The 12041-nt window shown below is 47.4% G+C and overlaps 2 non-coding genes across 2 annotated transcripts; both read left to right on the top strand.

Moving 5' to 3' along the window:
- Nucleotides 1-7766: 7766 nt before the first annotated feature.
- On the top strand, nucleotides 7767-7963 carry LOC136574142 (U2 spliceosomal RNA). The gene has a single exon (XR_010786258.1). It is a non-coding gene; the product is annotated as a U2 spliceosomal RNA (small nuclear RNA).
- A 2921-nt stretch (nucleotides 7964-10884) lies between these two features.
- Nucleotides 10885-11075, top strand: LOC136573818 (U2 spliceosomal RNA). The gene has a single exon (XR_010786036.1). It is a non-coding gene; the product is annotated as a U2 spliceosomal RNA (small nuclear RNA).
- The last annotated feature ends 966 nt before the right edge of the window (nucleotides 11076-12041 follow it).

Below are 12041 nucleotides of genomic sequence, written 5' to 3'. Positions count from 1 at the left end.
TCATATGCCAGCCGCACTCTATAGTTCGTACCTACCGCTGCGCTAATAGCCAAGTTGGAAACATCGGGCAGGCACAGCGTATCCTGGCAGCCTGCATCTGTATGCTCCACGTATTCGGGTCATGGGTGTATGTGCAGGGGGTGCGGTCGCACCTGGGGCCCGGAGCCCTAGGGGGCCCATAAAGTCTCTCTTCCCCACATTGTAAACCAATGCTATCAATGAAGCTTTATAGTTTGGGGGCCCAGTCCCAGACTTTGTACTGGGGCCCCGCAGCTTCAAGTTACACCTCCGGATCAGGATAATGCTAGGCCATTCCAACCAGCCTGTGTGAGTGACCTGCAGTCGCTGGTAGTCGAAAAGCGGCCGGCCCCGGATGTGCGCTTCAGAGTGGACAGACAGCAGTGGACCCCCAATCACACAGGCCCGAGGCTTGCTATGCAGCACGGAATACCTCATTGGACTGCAGCGCTCCACGCGGGCTGAGATACACGCTCCACGTGGGATGGGCAGTATTCCGTCCATGAGGATCCAGGCCAACGCTTACAGATGGAGCAACACCCGGGGAGCAAAGAACTCCAACGAACGGACGTCTACTTTAAAAGGATGTATTGCTTTATTCAATGCATGGACACAGAAACAGTTCAACCGCTCGCTAAAGACCGCAGTCAATACAGTAAAGAGAGAAATGTGTCTGTTTAATGTAAACTTGCACGGAGCTCGTTTGTGAGCCACTGACTGAATGAATGCTGCCGCTGCTGCATGTCTGAAACGTGGTCTGACGTTACATGCACCAGCAGGGATAAGGCCTTGCCTATAAGCATTCCCCAGCTGGCAAAAACGGAACCTCCCTGCCTATTCCTCACCGTGGAAGAACGGAACCTACCTTTTTTTTAAAAAAAAAGAAAGCCACAGCAGCAGCCAACTCGATTTTGGTAGGCCGCTGTCTCCCCCTTGTGTGCTGCATTAAAAATGCACTCCGCTAAAAATAACTGATCCACGAAATAGAGCGTAGGGAGAGAATGAGGCTTCTAGATGAGCCGTCAGGCTATGATAAATTGTATCACACCTGGGCGATATGGATAGATGCCCGGAGCTCACCCCTATTTACTAGGTGCCTACAGACAGGGGCATGTGAGTAACACGTTTAAACCACAATCGTAAAGAGAAACAGCAATCCCGGAGCGCCCCCCCCTCCCCCTTTTTGTTTTATTTTCTCTTTCTCCCGTGTCATAGATACCTACCCTCCCTTACCGCTCCCCCCCCCTTCCCCTGTTTGTAGACCTTATAAAATATCACAGACAAACATTATATAGTTCAACTCAAAATTTATTTATTAAGTTTCATTGTCAAAGTTATTTTTACATTGCTTTGAGATAAGGCAAAAGTTTCCCCCCCCCCCCCCTCCATGAAACCAATAAAACCTATATTGAATAAAATAAAAATGATGCAGTTACTGGTAGTTCTGCAGTTGCCGGTAGTTCAGCAGTTGCCGGAAGTTCAGCAGTTGCCGGAAGTTCAGCAGTTGCCGGAAGTTCAGCAGTTGCCGGTAGTTCTGCAGTTGCCGGTAGTTCTGCAGTTACCGGTAGTTCAGCAGTTGCCGGTAGTTCTGCAGTTGCCGGTAGTTCTGCAGCTTCTTGGTAGAGATAAAGACCATCTCCCGTCTCCCAGCTGCAGCAGAGACTGACTGAAATCGCTGCCAAGCCCGGTATTTATGCTTCTAAATTGATGACATCACAATGGAGTGACATCAGCCTGCCATACACCTGGCTCATGACATCACAAGGGAGTGACATCATCAGCATTCCAAACACCTGGCTCATTTGCATACAGTATGTATGTATGACATCACAAGGGAGTGACATCATCAGCATTCCAAATACCTGGCTCATTTGCATACAGTATGTATGCATGTATGTGTCTATCTATCCTATCCTATCCTATCCTATCTAATCTATCTTTATTAATTACGTAGAATATAGATATGGATTATTTCTGAATTATAGATTTTGTAGATATAGATTAAAGATAGATTTAAGATTGTGTGTGTGTGTGTGTGATAGAGATATATATATATATATATATGTAAAAAAAATATAAAATCTGTAGTTATGTATGTATGGCGGGAAAAAAAGGCCTGCTGTATGTTTTTAAGTTCTTCGGATGACCATGCCGTTCTATTATTCTCCTTACTAGGGTCTACTAATGCCGGCCCAGGGGAAGGCAATAAAGCCCTATGGGGCCGAAGCCAATTTCCCTCATTTCAGGTAAAAAGTTTCCATCCGTCCCCACTCGAAATGCGGCCGGCCGAAGAGATCCCTCCAACCGACCGGCCGACGCACCTTCAGAGACAAACTAGTGCTTGCTTCTAGTGTCATCGCCGGCTTAACCATCCTGGGTAGGGAGCTGACGAGTCCTGCATCAGCAGCAGCAGCAGCAGGCTCTGCAAGCCTAGGATGCGTGAGCACGGTGCAAGAGGAAGGACTGAGGGAGGGAGGGCGCGGTTGAGAAGGCGTGGGGCGGGCCTATGCAAAACTCTTCCATCTCCCTGGGTGCATTGTGGGTGCGCCCAGAGTGCCGGCTGAGCGTGTTGCCTCAAGCCTTGGAAGTGGAGTTGGGCGGGCCGGGCTGCAGGTGAAACCCATTTCGGGTTATCGCTTCTCGGCCTTTTGGCTCAGATCAAGTGTAAGGCTCGGTCTGTGTCGGAGGAGCGATCTGGGTGCGCCCAGTTTTTTGCTTGGAGCAGCATCCTACTTTCTGTGGTTTTGGACCGACAGCCTACCTTCGAAAATGTTTGGCATGAAAAATTCTATACGCTTTGAAGTTGCGCCAGGAGATTCCAACAAAAACAATGTTGTGTTCATCGTCAGAGACATCCTCCTGGAGAAAATGAAGGTTCCTAAACCAGCTATCTACAGCGTGCAGGACTTCCCACGGCAGGGTATGTACGACGTAACTTTTACGGAGGAATATATCTGCCTCAATGTATACGAATGGCTTAGAAAGAACAAAGACCTTGATTTGTTGGATGGAGTTAAGATTTCCCCACTGTTTGGCATCCATGAAAAACCAGTTCTGGTGCATGTCTATAACCCTTTTACCGAGGTTGAACTAATTAAGGTTTTCCTGAGGAGATACTGCGACCAGGTGAGAGGAGGAGACAAACAGACCAACATCCTAGGCATATTCAACTGTAAGTACAAGTTCTATTGCCGATTTAGACAGAGTGCCGACAGCATTGGAGGTGTGAAGCACCCACCGGCCAACTTTACAGTTGCAGGAAACCGAGGCTATTTAACTTACCCGGGGCAACCCACTTTTTGCCGAAATTGCTTTGAGTTCGGGCATGTAAAAACCGAATGTATGAAAGGGCAAGTATGTAGAAATTGTCAGGAAGCTGGTCACCACGCCGGAAACTGCCCGCAACCAAAGCGGTGTGACCTGTGTGGCTCCAGCGACCACATGTACAAAGACTGCACAGCGGGCATAAGGCCCAGAACAGGAGGAGAGAGGCAAGAGGCGCCAGAACAGGAGAGAGCTGGCAAATCCCCTGGCATACAGAGGAAGGTAGAAAACCTTAAAGGTGCACAGGCTGGGGTTGCAGAGGTCACTGAAGTGGCTGGAGTTGTAGAGACCCCAGAAGTGTCTGAGACTGTTAAAGGGTCCGAGGCCTCAAAAATCGAGGCTGCAAAATTGTCTTGGGCTGCAGTGGCTGCAAAAGTGCCTACTAAAACGTCGGAGGAGGCTGGAGCGTCCGGGACTGCTAAAGCACTGGTGGTTGCCAAGGTGTCTAAAACAGCCAAAGTGACTAGAACAGCTAAAACACCTGTAGTTGCTAAATTACCTGAGATTGTGCAAAAGCCAGAGGCTGCTGGAACATCTGAGGCTGCTGAGGTATCTGAGGCCCAGGTGTCTAAGATAATTAGACACCTGGAGGAAGTAATCGAAGGGGTGGAGAGCCCGGTACATCCCTCAGACCCGGAGAACATTGCAAGTTTCTCCTCGCCAGAGACTTCCCTGTGTAAGAGGGAGGGTGGTGGGGACTTCGAAAGCTCAAGCGACGAGGAGTTCGCAAAAGTGGTGGGGGACTCTGCAAAAAAACGGAAGTGTGAGAGGAGTAAGGAGAAGCCAATGGAAACCAGCGACCCGTTGGAAAAAGTGGCGCAAGACCTTATCCTCACTACTGATAGTGGTGAGGACTTATAAGTGAACTGTTGCATAGGGTGCTCACCCTGATGTATTTAGGTAGTAGGTATATGGCATGAAATGTAATATGGGATTCATTATATGTTCACAAAATGTCCGGGTGTTTACCAGTAGGGCCAGGAGAACGGCCATACTGAGTTTTCTCAAACAAGAAAACGCGGATGTGTTTTGTCTACAAGAATGTGGCATCACTGGTGACCTAAAACCTGATGAATGGCCTTGTGGGGCATGTATATGGTCTGGCAGTAAAACCAACAGAAATGATGGGGTAGGCATATTGCTAAAGTCGGGGGAGGTGCAGCTAGACAGCTATACAGTAATTGAGGTGGGGAGGTGTCTGTCGGCTGTTTTGATTTATAAGAATACTAAGTTTTTGTTAGTTAATATTTATGCTCCCAGCAGCAAAAATGAAAGAAAACTTTTATTTGAAAAAATTAAATTGTTTATCCAGGGCAGAATGCCAGTAATTATAGCCGGTGATGTGAACTGCGACCTGGACAAGAAGGCTTTTGATTTGTCTGGGAAGGTTTTGTCCGAGATTATTTCTGATTTTAGGTTGCAAGATATGCAGATTTTATGTAAAGTTAATCCTAAATTATTTACGTACCATGCCGATAGAGGGGGCCTTCATTCCCGACTGGATTATTGTTTTGTTTCAGAAAATATTATACCGTTAAGTTACCAACAAAAACCAGTTATTTTTTCGGATCATGAGTGTTTGCTGTGTGGTGTGGATGTGAATGTGAGAGGGGTACATGGGAGGGGGCTGTGGAAACTCAATATAAGTCATCTGGAGAGTGAGGATGTGAGAAAGGAGTATGAGTGTCTGTATAATAGGTGGTGTGAGAGGAAAGACAAGTTTGCTAATATTCTGCAGTGGTGGGATTGGGTAAAAAAGAAGACTAAGGCATATTTCAAGTCTTTGGGATATAAACTGGCAGCAAGAAGGCGGGAGGAGTACACAAAACTAAACACACGTCTAAGTTTTTTGGAGAGAATGAGAGAGAATGGTGTGGATGTGCAGGATGAGTTGGTGAGTGTGAGGAGAGAAATCAATAGGTATATGACAGAAAAAGGCAGAAGCATCATATACAGGGCCAAACTGGAGAAGATGGAGTATGGAGAGAAATGTTCTAGGTTTTTCTTTAAAAAAGTCTTTGCAAAGAAACCAACAATAGAGGTGGTGATGAAAGAGGATGGATGTGAGGTGAGTGGGGATGGTGTGAGTGAGGAAGTGGCTGCGTTCTATGAGGATCTGTATGCGGTGAAAGAGAGGGATGAGAGCTTGGAGAGTGAGGTGCTGAGTGTGCTAGAGAGTAAGCTTGGAGAGGGAGAGAGAGCGTCTGTGATGAGAGACATATCTATGGATGAGGTGGAGAGAGTGGTACAAGGAATGGCTGTGAATAAGACGCCTGGTGAGGATGGGTTGCCTGTGGAATTCTATCGTCTGTTGTGGAAGGTGGTGGGAGTGGATGTGTGTGCGGTGTGTAAGTATATGTGGGAGAATGTGGAAGTGGCTGAGAGCATGCGTGGGGGTGTGATTGTGTTGATACCAAAAAAAGGAAGCCTGAAAAGTCTGAAAAATTGGAGGCCCATCACGTTACTTAACTGTGATTACAAGATTTATGCGAAGATAGTGGCCAACAGAATGAGAGATGTGGTTGAATGTGTGGTGAGTGAAGAGCAGTTCTGTGCGGTGCCTGGTAGAAGAGTGCAAGAGAGTCTGGTGTTGTTGAGAGATGTGTTGTGGGATTGTAAGAGTAGAGAGAAGAGTGTGTATGTTGTGTCTATAGACTTTGAAAAGGCGTATGATAGATTGTCTCATAGTTTTTTGTTTAGAGTGTTGTTACGAATGGGTTTCCCGAGTGATTTTGTGTGGAGAGTTCAGAGTTTGTATAATGGAATGTATAGCAGAGTGTTGGTAAATGGGTGTGTGGGGAGAAAGGTGAGTGGATGTTCAGGGGTGCGGCAGGGCTGCCCGCTGTCCGCAGTCGCTTTTATCTGCGCGATTGAGCCATTGTTGTGCCTGTTGAGAAAGGACAAAGTTGTGAGAGGGATTCATATTCCAGGAAGTGGTGGGAAAGAGTTAAAGGTGTGTGCGTATATGGATGATGTGTGTGTGGTGTGCGAGTCAGAGAGTGCTGTGTGTAGAGTCAAGTTGTTAGCGTCTATCTTTTGTGGTGCGTCTGCTTTTAGAGTGAATTGGTCAAAGAGTGAATGTAAGGTGTTTGGGGAGGTAGGCGGAGTGAGAGATTTAGGTTTGAATGTAGTATCTGGACCAATTAAAATTCTGGGGGTCATGTTTAATGACTCTGTGGATGGTAGAGAGAGTTGGGAGGCAGCAAAGGAAAGAGTGGAGAAACGGTTGACCTTCTGGAGAATGAGAGATCTTAGTCTCCTGGGAAAAATAATAGTAATCAAGAGTATTGTTCTGCCAATCTTTTTGTATGTGGCAATGATCTTCCCGCCTGACTATATGAGGCTCAGGAGTTTAAATAGGATTCTATTTGTTTTTTTCTGGGGATCTAAAATGGAGCGCTTGAAAAGAGAGACTGTGGTGAAGAATTGGAGGAATGGTGGTATGAGTTTCCCGAACCTGGAAGTTTACTTTGGAGTGAATGGATTAGTTTTTTTGTTGGCTGTGATTGAGAGAGAGAGAAAGGTGTCGTGTATGATGAGATATTTGGCCGGGCGATTGTTTGTAAGGTTGAAGTGGTGTAAGAATGATTTGAGTAAGCCTGTTGCGTTCGTGGTTCCAAAGTGGTATGAGTGGATTGTAAAGTTTGTAGAGAAGTATGAGTTGAGTGAAGTGGAAGTGAGTATGCTCCGAAATAAACGTCTGCTTGTGAGAATGATTGAGAGTAGGGAAAGGGTGAGTGAGATAAATCTGGTTGGTGGAAGGAATGTGCAGAGAGTATGGGCGAAAGTGAGAATGGATGGAATGACTGGCAGACAGAAAGAAATCGTATGGCAGAGCTTGCATGGCGTACTACCTGTGAGAGAATTCCAGAGGAGCAGAGGTCTGATAGCAAGAGAGACCTGTCCTAGAGTCCAGTGTGGAGGCAGCGAGAGCATAGTCCACTTATTCTGGAATTGTGCTTATGCCCAGAAAGTGGTGAAAAAATTAGGACCGCTCTGTAAAGAGTTAACAGGCATTCAGTTTCTATCCTTTGAGGTACTGATGTTTGGTTTAGGTGCGAGTGATGGAGTGAAAGAAAGATTGTTGTGGTTGTTTTTGTCATGTGTGAAAGAAGTGCTGTGGGACGTGAGGAACGTGTATGTGTACAAAAGAGAAGAGCTGAGTGTGAATGCGAGTGTAAGAATGGTACTGGGAAAGTTATTTATATGCTACCTATGGGACAAGAGGAGGAGGGGGGTGGATGCGGAGGGTGTATGGAAGGTGAAGAAGTGGATTCAACTTGTTAGATTGTAAATAGAATGCTTTTCTTTGTAATTTTGTTTTTTGTTATTGTGAAAATTAAGAACAGTAATAAAGCCTGATGATGAAAGGGATGAACGTTGCAGTAAATATGCAATGACAGTTTACTTGAAAGTAAAGTAAAGTAAGTTTCAACCCAATCTGAGGGTAAAAAAAAAAAAAAAAAAATCTGTTCTTATCAGTTTAATATCTGATACGTCCCCTATCTGGGGACCATATATTAAATGGATTTTTAGAACAGGGAGCTGGAAAAAGAGCTTGCTCTGTCCACTCCGCGCATTGACCTGGTATTGCAGTACCTCCAGGACCGGTGCACCCCCTTTCCTACAGCAGTTTCCAAAAGCAGAAAAACAAAACTGACGAGCAAGAGGTGCAGCGCAGCTGTGGCTGCTTCTGCTGCTAACAAACGAGCACTTTGATTGACACTCAGCCCGTCTGCTGCCGTGGAGCTCGCAACATTGTATCCACTGTGCACAGCACAGGTACAACTGGAAGCAAAACAACACACAGCAGTTCATATGCCAGCCGCACTCTATAGTTCGTACCTACCGCTGCGCTAATAGCCAAGTTGGAAACATCGGGCAGGCACAGCGTATCCTGGCAGCCTGCATCTGTATGCTCCACGTATTCGGGTCATGGGTGTATGTGCAGGGGGTGCGGTCGCACCTGGGGCCCGGAGCCCTAGGGGGCCCATAAAGTCTCTCTTCCCCACATTGTAAACCAATGCTATCAATGAAGCTTTATAGTTTGGGGGCCCAGTCCCAGACTTTGTACTGGGGCCCCGCAGCTTCAAGTTACACCTCCGGATCAGGATAATGCTAGGCCATTCCAACCAGCCTGTGTGAGTGACCTGCAGTCGCTGGTAGTCGAAAAGCGGCCGGCCCCGGATGTGCGCTTCAGAGTGGACAGACAGCAGTGGACCCCCAATCACACAGGCCCGAGGCTTGCTATGCAGCACGGAATACCTCATTGGACTGCAGCGCTCCACGCGGGCTGAGATACACGCTCCACGTGGGATGGGCAGTATTCCGTCCATGAGGATCCAGGCCAACGCTTACAGATGGAGCAACACCCGGGGAGCAAAGAACTCCAACGAACGGACGTCTACTTTAAAAGGATGTATTGCTTTATTCAATGCATGGACACAGAAACAGTTCAACCGCTCGCTAAAGACCGCAGTCAATACAGTAAAGAGAGAAATGTGTCTGTTTAATGTAAACTTGCACGGAGCTCGTTTGTGAGCCACTGACTGAATGAATGCTGCCGCTGCTGCATGTCTGAAACGTGGTCTGACGTTACATGCACCAGCAGGGATAAGGCCTTGCCTATAAGCATTCCCCAGCTGGCAAAAACGGAACCTCCCTGCCTATTCCTCACCGTGGAAGAACGGAACCTACCTTTTTTTTAAAAAAAAAGAAAGCCACAGCAGCAGCCAACTCGATTTTGGTAGGCCGCTGTCTCCCCCTTGTGTGCTGCATTAAAAATGCACTCCGCTAAAAATAACTGATCCACGAAATAGAGCGTAGGGAGAGAATGAGGCTTCTAGATGAGCCGTCAGGCTATGATAAATTGTATCACACCTGGGCGATATGGATAGATGCCCGGAGCTCACCCCTATTTACTAGGTGCCTACAGACAGGGGCATGTGAGTAACACGTTTAAACCACAATCGTAAAGAGAAACAGCAATCCCGGAGCGCCCCCCCCTCCCCCTTTTTGTTTTATTTTCTCTTTCTCCCGTGTCATAGATACCTACCCTCCCTTACCGCTCCCCCCCCCTTCCCCTGTTTGTAGACCTTATAAAATATCACAGACAAACATTATATAGTTCAACTCAAAATTTATTTATTAAGTTTCATTGTCAAAGTTATTTTTACATTGCTTTGAGATAAGGCAAAAGTTTCCCCCCCCCCCCCCCTCCATGAAACCAATAAAACCTATATTGAATAAAATAAAAATGATGCAGTTACTGGTAGTTCTGCAGTTGCCGGTAGTTCAGCAGTTGCCGGAAGTTCAGCAGTTGCCGGAAGTTCAGCAGTTGCCGGAAGTTCAGCAGTTGCCGGAAGTTCAGCAGTTGCCGGTAGTTCAGCAGTTGCCGGTAGTTCTGCAGTTGCCGGTAGTTCTGCAGTTACCGGTAGTTCAGCAGTTGCCGGTAGTTCAGCAGTGCAGTTGCCGGTAGTTCAGCAGTTGCCGGTAGTTCTGCAGTTGCCGGTAGTTCTGCAGCTTCTTGGTAGAGATAAAGACCATCTCCCGTCTCCCAGCTGCAGCAGAGACTGACTGAAATCGCTGCCAAGCCCGGTATTTATGCTTCTAAATTGATGACATCACAATGGAGTGACATCAGCCTGCCATACACCTGGCTCATGACATCACAAGGGAGTGACATCATCAGCATTCCAAACACCTGGCTCATTTGCATACAGTATGTATGTATGACATCACAAGGGAGTGACATCATCAGCATTCCAAATACCTGGCTCATTTGCATACAGTATGTATGCATGTATGTGTCTATCTATCCTATCCTATCCTATCCTATCTAATCTATCTTTATTAATTACGTAGAATATAGATATGGATTATTTCTGAATTATAGATTTTGTAGATATAGATTAAAGATAGATTTAAGATTGTGTGTGTGTGTGTGTGATAGAGATATATATATATATATATATGTAAAAAAAATATAAAATCTGTAGTTATGTATGTATGGCGGGAAAAAAAGGCCTGCTGTATGTTTTTAAGTTCTTCGGATGACCATGCCGTTCTATTATTCTCCTTACTAGGGTCTACTAATGCCGGCCCAGGGGAAGGCAATAAAGCCCTATGGGGCCGAAGCCAATTTCCCTCATTTCAGGTAAAAAGTTTCCATCCGTCCCCACTCGAAATGCGGCCGGCCGAAGAGATCCCTCCAACCGACCGGCCGACGCACCTTCAGAGACAAACTAGTGCTTGCTTCTAGTGTCATCGCCGGCTTAACCATCCTGGGTAGGGAGCTGACGAGTCCTGCATCAGCAGCAGCAGCAGCAGGCTCTGCAAGCCTAGGATGCGTGAGCACGGTGCAAGAGGAAGGACTGAGGGAGGGAGGGCGCGGTTGAGAAGGCGTGGGGCGGGCCTATGCAAAACTCTTCCATCTCCCTGGGTGCATTGTGGGTGCGCCCAGAGTGCCGGCTGAGCGTGTTGCCTCAAGCCTTGGAAGTGGAGTTGGGCGGGCCGGGCTGCAGGTGAAACCCATTTCGGGTTATCGCTTCTCGGCCTTTTGGCTAAGATCAAGTGTAGTATCTGTTCTTATCAGTTTAATATCTGATACGTCCCCTATCTGGGGACCATATATTAAATGGATTTTTAGAACAGGGAGCTGGAAAAAGAGCTTGCTCTGTCCACTCCGCGCATTGACCTGGTATTGCAGTACCTCCAGGACCGGTGCACCCCCTTTCCTACAGCAGTTTCCAAAAGCAGAAAAACAAAACTGACGAGCAAGAGGTGCAGCGCAGCTGTGGCTGCTTCTGCTGCTAACAAACGAGCACTTTGATTGACACTCAGCCCGTCTGCTGCCGTGGAGCTCGCAACATTGTATCCACTGTGCACAGCACAGGTACAACTGGAAGCAAAACAACACACAGCAGTTCATATGCCAGCCGCACTCTATAGTTCGTACCTACCGCTGCGCTAATAGCCAAGTTGGAAACATCGGGCAGGCACAGCGTATCCTGGCAGCCTGCATCTGTATGCTCCACGTATTCGGGTCATGGGTGTATGTGCAGGGGGTGCGGTCGCACCTGGGGCCCGGAGCCCTAGGGGGCCCATAAAGTCTCTCTTCCCCACATTGTAAACCAATGCTATCAATGAAGCTTTATAGTTTGGGGGCCCAGTCCCAGACTTTGTACTGGGGCCCCGCAGCTTCAAGTTACACCTCCGGATCAGGATAATGCTAGGCCATTCCAACCAGCCTGTGTGAGTGACCTGCAGTCGCTGGTAGTCGAAAAGCGGCCGGCCCCGGATGTGCGCTTCAGAGTGGACAGACAGCAGTGGACCCCCAATCACACAGGCCCGAGGCTTGCTATGCAGCACGGAATACCTCATTGGACTGCAGCGCTCCACGCGGGCTGAGATACACGCTCCACGTGGGATGGGCAGTATTCCGTCCATGAGGATCCAGGCCAACGCTTACAGATGGAGCAACACCCGGGGAGCAAAGAACTCCAACGAACGGACGTCTACTTTAAAAGGATGTATTGCTTTATTCAATGCATGGACACAGAAACAGTTCAACCGCTCGCTAAAGACCGCAGTCAATACAGTAAAGAGAGAAATGTGTCTGTTTAATGTAAACTTGCACGGAGCTCGTTTGTGAGCCACTGACTGAATGAATGCTGCCGCTGCTGCATGTCTGAAACGTG

Source organism: Eleutherodactylus coqui, chromosome 7, assembly GCF_035609145.1.
Source record: "Eleutherodactylus coqui strain aEleCoq1 chromosome 7, aEleCoq1.hap1, whole genome shotgun sequence".
Classification (NCBI taxonomy): Eukaryota; Metazoa; Chordata; class Amphibia; order Anura; family Eleutherodactylidae; genus Eleutherodactylus; species Eleutherodactylus coqui.
The sequence above is the reverse complement of the archived record's forward strand: the minus strand, read 5'-3'. Positions and strand labels throughout refer to the sequence as shown.